This window comes from Cryptomeria japonica, chromosome 5, assembly GCF_030272615.1.
Source record: "Cryptomeria japonica chromosome 5, Sugi_1.0, whole genome shotgun sequence".
In the NCBI taxonomy this organism is placed as follows: domain Eukaryota; kingdom Viridiplantae; phylum Streptophyta; class Pinopsida; order Cupressales; family Cupressaceae; genus Cryptomeria; species Cryptomeria japonica.
In genome coordinates, this window is record NC_081409.1 from 15,045,053 (window position 1) to 15,057,152 (window position 12,100).

The window sequence follows — 12,100 nt, forward strand, 5'->3', positions numbered from 1 at the left end:
AATCTTTTTTCAAAAAAAAATTTAGAAAAAAAGGCGATCAAAATTTTCGAAAAAAAATTTATTTTTTTTGTTTTGGGGGTCCATAGACCCCCCGTACTCTACAATACCCTGCAGGTTGCAGGTCCTGCCGCTGACATGTACCTGCTATCAGAGCCGCCGCCTTCGCCATGTACCTGCTCCTGCCGCCGCCTTGCTCCACACGCCGAGGAACTCCCGCCAGCAGCCCCACTCCCGCCGTAGGCCCCCTCGGCTCCCAGCCCGCCGCCGGCCCCCTCGACTCCTGGCGACCTCGGCTCCCGGCCCACCGGTATCTCCACCTGCCGGCGATGCCTCCCTCCCGTCAGCGACTAAACCGATGGACTCGCGCCCGCCACGTGGCAGGTGGCCACTAGCCCGCGGTCGACCTCCATACGCACTGTCACCGCGCCACGTCACCACCGTACGCCCAGTCACAGTGCCACATCATCTATCTGTACAACCAGTCAGCTTGCACAGTCAGCATGTCCGTATAGTACGGACGCCACAAAGGGGGGATGACATTTTTGTGACGGCCAAATGGGCATCAAATTTAAGCTCGTGAATTGCTGACATCAGCACCACATCAACGGTTTTTTTAAATTTTTTTGACCCCTCTCCATTGAGCTTTTCAGTTTTGCAGTCCAACTTTGAAAGGCCATATCTTGCTCATTTTTGCTCCTTTTTTGTGCAATTTTTTTTGAAATGGGCTAAAATTTTGTGATCTTCGCAGTGGTGTGGTTATTTTCTAATTTTGGTGCACAGGTTTTTCAGAATTTTTGGATTCTCTCAGCTGTACCTGTCCAATCCTCAATTCTGCAACTTCAAAGGCCTCGTTTGAGCTCATACGACCTCCTTTTCAGGTGCTGTTTTTTTGAAAGTGCATGTTTTTTCGTCTACTTTCATAATATATGATTAGATTTCAGAGATTTTGAGTGGAAATTGTACTTTAAGACATTGGTCTTATTTGGCCTATTAGGTGCTTGTAATGTGCTTGGATCTTAGTTTAGATCTCTTGCATTATCAGTTTGAGTCTCTTTTGGCCTTATTGCGGAAGTTGTAAAATTGTAATTAGAAGTCCACTTTGCCATCTTTTGCAAGTGGCCCATTGTATACGCACTAATTATAAAGTGCCAAATCATCACTTTTGGGGGGGGGGGGTTCTTTGATTGAGTGAATTTGGGGGGGTGTCTTGTGTGATTGTGCCTCTCTTTGTGCTCTTTCCATTTGTGTTGCAATGAGTCCTACTAAATTTCCACCTTTAACTCCACATAATTATGCATCATGGAAAATTAAAGTATGGAGTAAATTAATGGAAAAGGGTCTCACACATTACATAGATGGAACAATAACAACACCACCTGATCCTAAGGCTGATCCAAATGCTCAATTAGAATGGCTCACAAAGAATTGCATGGCTCTTGGAACTTTGCGCAAGTATGTATCAGATGACCTCATTTTTCACATTGAGAAGTGTAAAACAATCAAAGAGGCTTGGGATATGTTTCAGAAATTGTATGGTCAAGTTGATGAAATCAGAGGCTATAAGATTGACAATGAGCTCACCAACTTGGATCCCAAGAGTTTTGATACAATCCAAGATTATGTCACCAAAGCAAATGAGCTAAGAGCAAAGCTTAAGGATTATGGAATTGACAAAAAGGATGCTCAGTTGATATTCAACTTGTTGGACAAGCTTGCACCAGAATATGCAGCATTTGTGTCTAGCTTCCAAACTCATTGTTTGACAGTGGGGAGTTCCTATGTTATGCCTTCATTTGATGCTTTCACAAAAATGTTGATATTGGAACAATCTAAGTTGTTGAACATGGGGCTTCTCAAGTCTTCAAAGTCCAAGGCTTTGGTGGCAAATCAAGGGAATCAAGGAAGTCAAGGCAAAGATTCCAACAAGAAGAAGAAGCAATCCAAGTCTAAGCCACACCAGGAAAAAGGACAATCATCCTCTCCATCACAAGGCGATTTTTCATCCTCTTCCAAGAAGGGGACACCACCTAAGAAGGATAAACCAACTTGTGCATATTGCAAGAAGTATGGTCATGATGAGCATCGATGCCATGCAAAGCAAGTTGATGAGTTAACTAATCTTCTTAAGAAAAACAACATCAACTTGCCATCCGCCTACACAAAGAAGGATTCATCTCCTTCCTCTTCCTCATAGTCTAAGGGAAAAGGGGAAGCATTTGTGGCTACAACGGGTTCTTCACAGCAATGGATACTTGACTCGGGTGCCTCATATCACATGGGTTCTACAAAGGAGCAGTTTTCTTCATTGGAGCCATCTAAGGTACCTCACATTTACATAGGTGATGATACACAAGTAGAGGTTGAAGGGAAAGGTTCAGTTGACATGGATGATGGAACATTTGAGAATGTTCTCTATGTTCCTAACTTGTCTACCAACCTTCTCTCCATCTACCAAATCACTCACTATGGGAATGGGAAAAAGGTTGAGTTTACACTAGATTCAGTTGTGGTAAAGGAACTTGATGATGATGCCTTGGTAGCAGTGGGACAAGTCAATGACAACTCAAGGCTTTATTCATTCTCCCACTCTGTGCCAAGTTCACCTTCTAGGGCCTTGCTTACTCATTCAAATTCAGAAAGTAAGCTATGGCATAAGCGGTTTGGTCACCTCAACTATCGCTATCTTCAGCAGCTCAGCACTAAAGACATGGTCACAGGTCTACCTCGAATCAGTTTTTCAGAGGGTGTATGTTCAGGTTGTTCCATGGGCAAGCATCCCGAAGAGAAGTTTGATAAAGGGAAAGCTTGGAGAGCTTTGGAAGTTCTTCAACTTGTTCATAGTGATGTAGCAGGTCCATTTCTAGCACCTTCATTTAGTAAGGCCCGCTATGTCCTCACCTTCATTGATGACTACTCCCGTTTCACTTGGGTCTACTTTCTTATTCATAAGAGTGAAGTATTTGATAGATTTCAGGACTTCAAGACTCGCGTGGAGAAGCAATCAGGGAAAGTGGTCAAGATTCTTCGTACAGATAATGGAAGGGAATATGTGAACAAGAGACTTGAGGATTTTTGTACACTTGAGGGGATTGATCTTCAGCATTCTATAGCATATACTCCACAGCAGAACGGAGTTGCAGAACGCAAGAATATAACTCTCAAAGAAATGGCTAGCTGTATGATACATGCACGTTCCCTTGATCTCGCCTTTTGGGCAAAGGCTATCAGTTGTGCCACACACATCCAGAATCGGGTTCCTCACAAAGCTTTGCAAGGTATTACTCCTTTTGAGGCTTGGGCTAGTAGGAAACTGATTGTGAGACATTTCAGAGTCTTTGGGTGTCCAACATGGGCTCGCATACCTCCGCAGAAACGCAAGGCATTGGAACCTCAGAGTCGGCCTTGCATGTTTGTTGGATATCCTGAGGGTGTTAAGGCATATAGATTGATGGATCCTGAGACACATGAGGTGTTCATTGAGAGGAGTGTTCACTTTGAGGAAAGCTCTCCTAGCTTAGCCTCTCTACCTCCTCCACCTTCCTCTATTGTGGATAGTGATGTTAGTGATTCAGATGATGAGACTCCTTCAACTCTGACTCGCAGGGTTACACCTCCGTAGGGTCCACTTGCAGTTGAGGAGCCTCGTTCTCCACCTCCACCTCCACCTCGTTGGGCTCGACAGACACTTGAGTCCATGGGTTCTCTTGTTGGGGATCCTTCAGATACACGGAGAACTCGATCACAACATCAGGATCTTCCACATGCATTCGTTGCTACCGCTTCCGATCCACAGACATTTAGGGAAGCATCAGGGGTTCCTGAGTGGGACCATGCTATGGAGGAAGAGTATAGTTCCTTGATGAGGAACAACACATGGGATCTAGTCCATCTCCCTAAGGGGAGAAAGATGGTTCGATGTAATTGGATCTATCGGACCAAGTTTGCAGTGGATGGTAGTGTGGATAAGTATAAGGCTCGGCTTGTTGCGAAAGGTTTCTCGCAGGTTGCAAGTGTTGACTATACTGAGACCTTTGCACCCATAGCCAAGATGAACTCCATTCATTTGACATTTGCTATTGTTGCAGCTCATGGTTGGGTTGTACATCAGATGGATGTGAAGAGTGCTTTTCTTCATGGTGATCTTGATGAGGAGATTTATATGGAGCAGCCATAGGGTTTCATCTAGGATACTTCCTTGGTTTGCAGACTAAGGAAATCTCTCTAGGGCCTTAAGCAGGCCCCCAGGGCTTGGTACGCCAAGATGGATTCCTTTCTTCTCTCTGCAGGGTTCACCAGGTGTCATTACGATCCGAATGTCTACATTTTGTGACAGGATGACTCTCACTTGATACTTGTGCTCTATGTTGATGACTTGATCATTATAGGGAGTACTTCATCCATCATTAGCAGGGTCGAATCTGCTTTGCATGACAAATTTGCTATGACTGACTTGGGTCTTTTGCACTACTTTCTCGGGATAGAGATTTCACAGTCACCTTCTGGGATTACACTATCACAGCCCAAGTATGCTCTTGATCTACTTGTACACTTTCATATGGCTAATTGTAAGCCTGCCCCGACTCCCTTTCTTTTAGGAGTCAAGCTTGAGGCTCAGTGTTCTTCTCCTCCAGTTGATGCCACTTTGTATCATCAGCTTGTGGGTAGTCTCATCTACTTGACTCATACACGCCCTGATATTTCATTTGCAGTTGGCATGGTTTCCCGCTTCATGCAGGAACCACATGAGCTTCATTGGAAAGCCGCCAAATGCATCCTTCATTACATCCAGGGTACACATCACTATGGGATTCACTATGCAGCAGGCACAGGACTTCGCTTGGTTGGTTACACAGACTCCGATTGGGCTGGCGATCTTGATGATTGTAAGTCTACTTCTGGTTACAGTTTTCACCTTGGTTTGGGCCCCATTTGTTGGCAGAGCAAGAAGCAACATGCTATTTCTCTCTCTTCGACTAAGGCTGAGTATCAAGGTGTTGTTAACACAGCGACTGAGACCATTTGGCTCCAGCAGATTCTCACAGAGTTTGGATTCACCACTCCACGACCGACAGTTCTACATTGCGACAATCAGAGTGCTATTGCGATCTTGAGGAATCCGGTCCAGCACCAACAGACCAAACACATCGAGATTCATATGCACTATATCTGAGAGCTCATTCAGGAGCAGGTCATTGATTTGCCGTATTGTCCTACAGCAGAGCAAGTTGCTGACATATTCACCAAACCTTTCACCGAGAGTAAGTTCCAGCAGTTGCGAGCTCTCTTGGGGGTGCGAGATGTGTCATTAGGGGGGGTCAGCTGACTTCTCCTTCCTCTCTTATGGGGGGGACTTTTTCCTCTTTGAGGTTTTGTCCTTCTTCTTTGGGAGTCTTTTGTACATTCATCTCTCTTTTGGGGGGGAGTTTTTTCCCACTGGGTTTTCTCCCTTTCTCCGTTTGTGAGAGATTGCATTGCATGGTTTTGCTTGCATTTGCATACTGTACATGGGTACCTATCATGGCCTAGTAGCCGGGACCCATCTTGCATTGTTGACTTGAGTCTTCATTCCCCTAAGTTGTAGTGAAGGGGGGGTGTTGGTGTAAATAAATATTCATTTTGGATATTATTACACTTTACTTAAGTTAACTTAGGATAATGCATCTCTTCATAGTTTGTATTTGAGACACTTAAGGAAGTGTGCACATAGGGATAGGGCTTGTAGGAGAAATTCCACCTTTTGTGGTCTTATTTTGCTGTTACACTCCACATTCGGTGGGTCATCCACCTCTTGTGGAATATTATATTATTTCTCCTACCTACCCCTAGTATTTCTTACCTACCCTTGTTTCTCATTGAGCCACATGTCATAATTGTGTGCTCGTACATCCATATGGCCTTGCCTATATAAGCAGGCCTATATTCATTGTATTGGTGAACCCAGTTGATCATTTGCATATTGATGAGAATATAGTTTGTTCTTGTCATTCTATTGTCTCTTTTTATGCTTTTCATTGTGCCCTTGATCTTGGCAAAATCGTACAAAGAGTGCAACAACAGGATTTTTAGAGATAAAAGGGCTATTCCTAAAGTGGTTGCTGACAAAATGTTTAGGAGTATTTTTGAATGCCTCTATGGCACTGATAAGGGACTTGCTGCTAAAGAGGATTTCAAAGATAGATGGAACCTTTCTACCACCACTACTAGCAAGAAGAAAGGCAGAGAAGGTCTTGTCTGGTGTTTCCCCCCGCAGGGATGGATTAAGGCTAACTTCGATGGGGCTTCTAAAGAAAATCCGGGTAAAGCTGGATATGGGGGCATTATCAGGAATTTTGCTGGAAGTTGCCTTAAGGTGGTGACTGGTCCTCTGGGGAATCAAACTAGCCATTTTGTTGAAGCCTCCGCTGCCTTGCATACTTTAATTATAGCCTAAAATCTCAATTATGATAAAATATGGCTTGAGGGGGATTCACTTAATATTATTAAGTGCTTAAAGGGGGAATCAGAGCCTTCTTGGTCCATTGAGAATATCATCATGAAAGCTAGAGAGATTATCGCCAGTTTCAAAGAAATTATTATACAACATGCCTTCAGAGAGCAAAATAGTGTTGCTGACTGTTTAGCGAATACTGGAGTTAATTATGACGTTCAAATGATTTGGCACGAGGATGATCTCAATTTAAACATTAAAGAGATACTCAAAAAGGACCGTTATACGGGGAGAGAAGGACAATTAAATCATGACAAGTAAAAAGCACCACTTGCACCTCGCTGGAAAGGCCATCATTACCTGGCACTGCGGCAGATCTCCTACTATCTCCAAAAAATTTCTGCACACTTTGTGGGTTACTCAAAGCGATAATTTGAGTTGCATAGGGAAAGAAGTTCTCAATTTGCAGAGAAACAGAGTCGATATCCTACATTTGAAAATGGGAGGAGATCTAAGATGCGAAGAACCTGACAACACGTCGACCTGGAAAGCAATGCCTAAAGTTTGGGCAAAGCTGGAGAAGGGCTCTCTCACCAGCTTCATGGAAAATCTTGAGGACTATGACAAAGGTAGGGTCAACTTAGCCGTTTCCAAGATTTCTGAAAACTGGTCTAATGGCTCTTTTAAACTTTACGAAGTTAAATTTAAGTTGGATGTTGGGCTTATTTCTACTATGATTGGTATGCCCCACTCCGGGCTCAACTTATTTCGAGAGCTCAAGGTCTCCAACAATGCAGTTACCCTGTTGCCGCGAAAAGAGAAAGAGTGGGCCAAAATTGGTAAGGCTACCGGGGGCTACTACGATGCTACAAACATTAAGAAGTTGTGGGGCTGGGTCCTGAACGCAATCATGGAGTATATTATGGTTGAAGGTCGTTTCTCCAGGGCCCACACTTACCACTTCGTGCTCTTGAACCATTTTAGACACGACAAAAAAGTGTCTTTGCCCTGCTACCTTTTTCGATCCCTCTCCAGGTCCTTGAACAAGCACAAAACTAACCCTTCCAGCCTGATTCTCCACTGCGGGCTCTTGCTGCTCATCTATGAGAATTGCAAAACCCTTGCTCTACAGGAAAATAAGCGGATTTTCGCTTCCCCAAGTAAAAGGAGGATGGAAGAGGGAGATACTAGCAAGGAGAAGGCGTCATCCAGCAAGAAAAGGAAAAGCGCCCCCGGGTTGGAAACTGAGGACATTGTCAAGGAAAGCAGTGGTATGGAGATAGATGACTCTAACGGTGAAGACAGCTGGAAGGAAGAGGAGCTGGGCAACGAGGAAGAAAGTGGAGATTTCGAGCCTAGTCAAGATAGCCCTATTCCAAGTGACCACCCTAGTAAGGACAATAGCCATCTAATGGAGGAGACGAGTCCCAAGGATAATGAGGAAACCGAAGTTAATTCTGAGAAGGAAACAAACAAAGGCTCCAAGAAGAACTTGACTGAGGAAAGGGATAGCAAGGCCAAGGATAGTGCTGGTGAGGGGCTTATCCTAGATAATCTCAAGAAGCTCTCGGAGGCCAGAATGAATTTCGACAGACGAACTTATGAAACCCTGAAAAACCTGGAGAAGCAAGGGATAAATTCGGATAAAAAGAGGGAGGATGAAAACAAAGAGCATATTAATTGGAAGCAGGAAATGGAGAATAAGGTAAAATCCTTGGAAGAGGGAAAAGAAGAGATGAAAAATCTGATGGGAATTATCCCAAGTATCCTTTCTGCTGTCACCAAAAACCTGGAAGACATTGCCAAGGTCTTTGACCATACTCCTAAACTGGTTGTGGATCTTGACCTGGAGGAGGAGACCATCCAGACTGGAAGTGGTGGTGATGCTACCCTGGCGGGCAGAACTGCGAAGAGAACCAGGGCCAGTATCAAGAAAGTTGTGGTTGTTGTGGCCAAGGACCCTCCCAACCTCAAAGACAACATCAAAGAGCTGCAAGAAATTAGTAGCACCCTGGCTAAAGCCCTGGATAAAATCTGATTCCTGGATGGCCTGCTGGCTTTTAGGGGCTTTTGTGTGTTTTCCTCGGTTTTCCGCTGGTTTTTTCCTTTTGTTCTATTTCTCTCTGTTTCTCGTGGCTTTGTTGTTTTAGTCTTGCTTGTAAAGGGTTTCGGGGGCCCTTCAAAACCTGCTTTTTCATTAATAAAAAAAAACATCATTCTTCTTAGCAAGAATTCAAGATTCAAACAACATCAAATTCTCAACATTTAAATTTATGAAAAATACCTTTGTATACTCAATCAAACCTAATCGAAAATAATTATTTTCGCACATGTAACATGATCTAAAATGGGTTATACCTTAGTAGTTTGAGTTTCCAAGACATGCCTTGTAATCTCTCCTTGCTAAGGTATACCCAAAACTTTTCACCCACATGAAATTGCTCAATTTGATGTTGATCATGCTAACCTTTGTATCATTCTCGGTAGTGTAAGTCTCTTCTAGACTTGGATATGGATGTGTCACTCTTTTATTTATGAATTTTTGTTTCCATATCCATCTTTGTGTCTCAATTTTGGTTGCTTGTCCTTTGGTTGTCTAAGGGAAAGATCAATTGTGCTTGGTGGCAAATAGCCAAAACAAACGTCACAAGGGGACAAATTAGGGGAATAATGGATTGCTTTGTTATAAGTGTGTTGGAAAATGCTCATACCAATCTCTATAATACCTCTAATGAACAAGTCTTGTTAACAATGCCCATTTTTCCATCTTACTCCACAATGTACACCAAAAATTACTCAAAAGATTCATGTCGTGATTAGGAATAATTCTCTTTGAGATACCAAAATGCATCCATACATATTTAATAACAAATCTATTGCAGCATTAACATCTTATAAAAATGATCCATAATGACAAAAACAATCTTTACAATGGTTTTTTTTCAGCAATCTACCTACAAAGTTCATTATCACATAGTCCCATGGCCTTGTTGTGATCAACAATGGTTGATATGATCCTGATTGTTTATTATTGGGTTTAGATATGCTACACAATTGACAACCTCTTACAAACCTTGAGCATATATGTACAAATATGAGGCATAGTGTTGAAGGTTTGCAACTATTTTGGTCATTTTTAAATGACCATCCAACTATTAGGTATGTGCTTCTTTATGATCAACACTCTTTGAGCTTTTCCCACACATTTGTCTAATTTGTATAAAATATCATCAAGAAGGTAGAAATCAAAACTATGCTCAAAACTTTAATGCATTTCCTAAGTTGATTTATATAATTTCCTAAAATATTTGTCATTAACATAATCTTAAACATAAAATGGTTCTATTAATTCTTGTGTGCCAACTACGAAGAGTAATGGTGGATTGGAAAGCATATTAATCAATTTATTAGTAATCATTGCTTGTATTTAATCACAAGATAGAATTGTTGAAATAACATCATCCATTTGTATGTTGAATCTACTACAATTTATCTAAGCTTGCAAATATTGCAAAAGTTGATGGTTTATAGGAATAATGTTATCCTTGACCATTAAATAATACTTCCATTTCTTAACTTCTAAAACCAATGCTTACAATTTATTGGCATGTGTCTCATCAATTAATTGTGTACTATAACATTTATGAGTGTGAATAGGCCAATCTACCTCCTTGGAGTAAAATAACCAGCATGGTTTAATTACATGAATTAGTGCCACCTTTAAAAGGCTATTGCAAACTTGGCAATCCCAAGACTGACACCAAGCTAACTCTCTTCTTCACATAATCAAAAGCTCAAAGTTGCTTGTTTCTCCAATTACATTCATTACCATTACCTATGACAGAATCTCATGGGGTAGCCACTTACAAAAATGACCACAAGTTTTTGGAGCTACTAAGTTTCTCCAATAAAACTCTCTATATATTTTAGCACGTGAGTTCTGATAGTCCTAAAAATCACTTTGCAAAAAATCTTCATGCCTTAGTCAAAATTCTGATCATTTTGGGTTAATGTTGCTCTTTGTTCCTACCCTCAGGGTTTAGGGTTTATGATTTTTTTGGTTTAGTCTTGTTATAAACCCTTGAGCTTGTTCTATTTTGTCGTTACCTTTTTCGCCACTTAAGCCTGAGGATCTTATACCATTGGCGGGGCCTTTTATTTCCTAGCATTAATATTTCTTTCGGCCCTTTATATTTTTCCTAAGTCTGGCCTTTATCTTTTTGGCCGATGACTTTGTGGTAGTAGTTGAGTTACTAAAGGTGCATGTTTCTACACATGGTAAAATTGAATAATGATGTTTTAATCTCAATCCAAGAAGTGCTCGAGAGTTAGCGACCATTGTTAAGTGATCGTCGCGGCTGGCAAGTAATCAGTGAATCGATCCAATGACCCTCATAACCCCAGGATCAAGAGATGCAAGGAGATTATGGACTGTGACATCATGAGATGATGCCACGTGTCCAAGGTGGGCTAGGAAAAGCTGATGGTGGGGTCACTGACCAACATGAAGTAAGCGATGAGTTGGCTATGCCATGTCATACTTTGGATGGACCCGTTTGCCACATGGAAGGTTAGTGTCAGATTGACCAACGATGATCGTGTGATTCGCCGAAATGGATAAGATCTACGACGGAGTTTCAAGCTGAATTTAAAAGGGTATTTAAAGGCATTATTTGTCACCTGCGTGGGAAAGTTAGAACAGACAAAATGCAGGCTTGTCAACATGGAATAAATAGTAACAAGTTGGGACACTTGGATGCCGACTCATTCCTGAGGGATTGGTTTGAAGGTTTCTATTTGAGTCAAGGTTGATTCAACAAGCAAGGACGATAGTTCCAGAGGCATAAGGGGATTTGGATAAATTTTGAGTTGGAGGTGAAAGATCACAAATTTCTTAGTAAAATCAGAGGTCGCTTGTTGTCAAGGATTCTGAAGTAGAAATTGTAAAATCAAGGAAGAGTAAGATCAAAATAGAATCGTTCACGTAAGATGATCCTTAGTAGGAGGTAGTGGATTGATAGCTTAGATCTGACGGTCTCCTAGATTTGATAGACATGACTTCCCGAGTCCATAGCTGGTGAGACGAGTATAAAGCATTAGAAATATGATTTTTCACATGAACAAGCATCGCCATTTGAATTGATTATAAATATAGTGGGGTGATAATTCAGTAGGTAGAAATGAACAAAAGCCTTTTTATTTTCTGAAGAGTGGTCTTCATCAGTGAAGAAGGTGATATTTGAGCAGGATCGTGCAGGGAGCTACTGTGTGCTCTGTGATACCGGATGGATATCCATTTTCCTATGTGAGTATTCTTATAGTCAATGGAGCCTTGGAAGTTGGGAGGATAGTCATTGGAGGCTTGAAATTCATTTCTCATCTGAAGGAGCCCTACATGATACATCCTCTGCTTCTCCCTTGCCACTAGTTGGCATGGGATTTTAAGAAGAATCCCACAGAGGAATGAGAAAAGGATGTGTTTAGGTTGGGGGCAGTAACTAGTCATCTTTGCAATGGCATGGAAGCTGCGACCCCTTCCCCTCTTATTATGTTCCTCTGTAAGCTCCTCCTTCCACTTTCTCTGATCCTGGGCATGAAGGTTGAATATTTTCCTCTAGTTTAGGGGCTACTTTACTTCGTTATAGGATCTAGTCTCCCTTCCGAGAAGGGAAA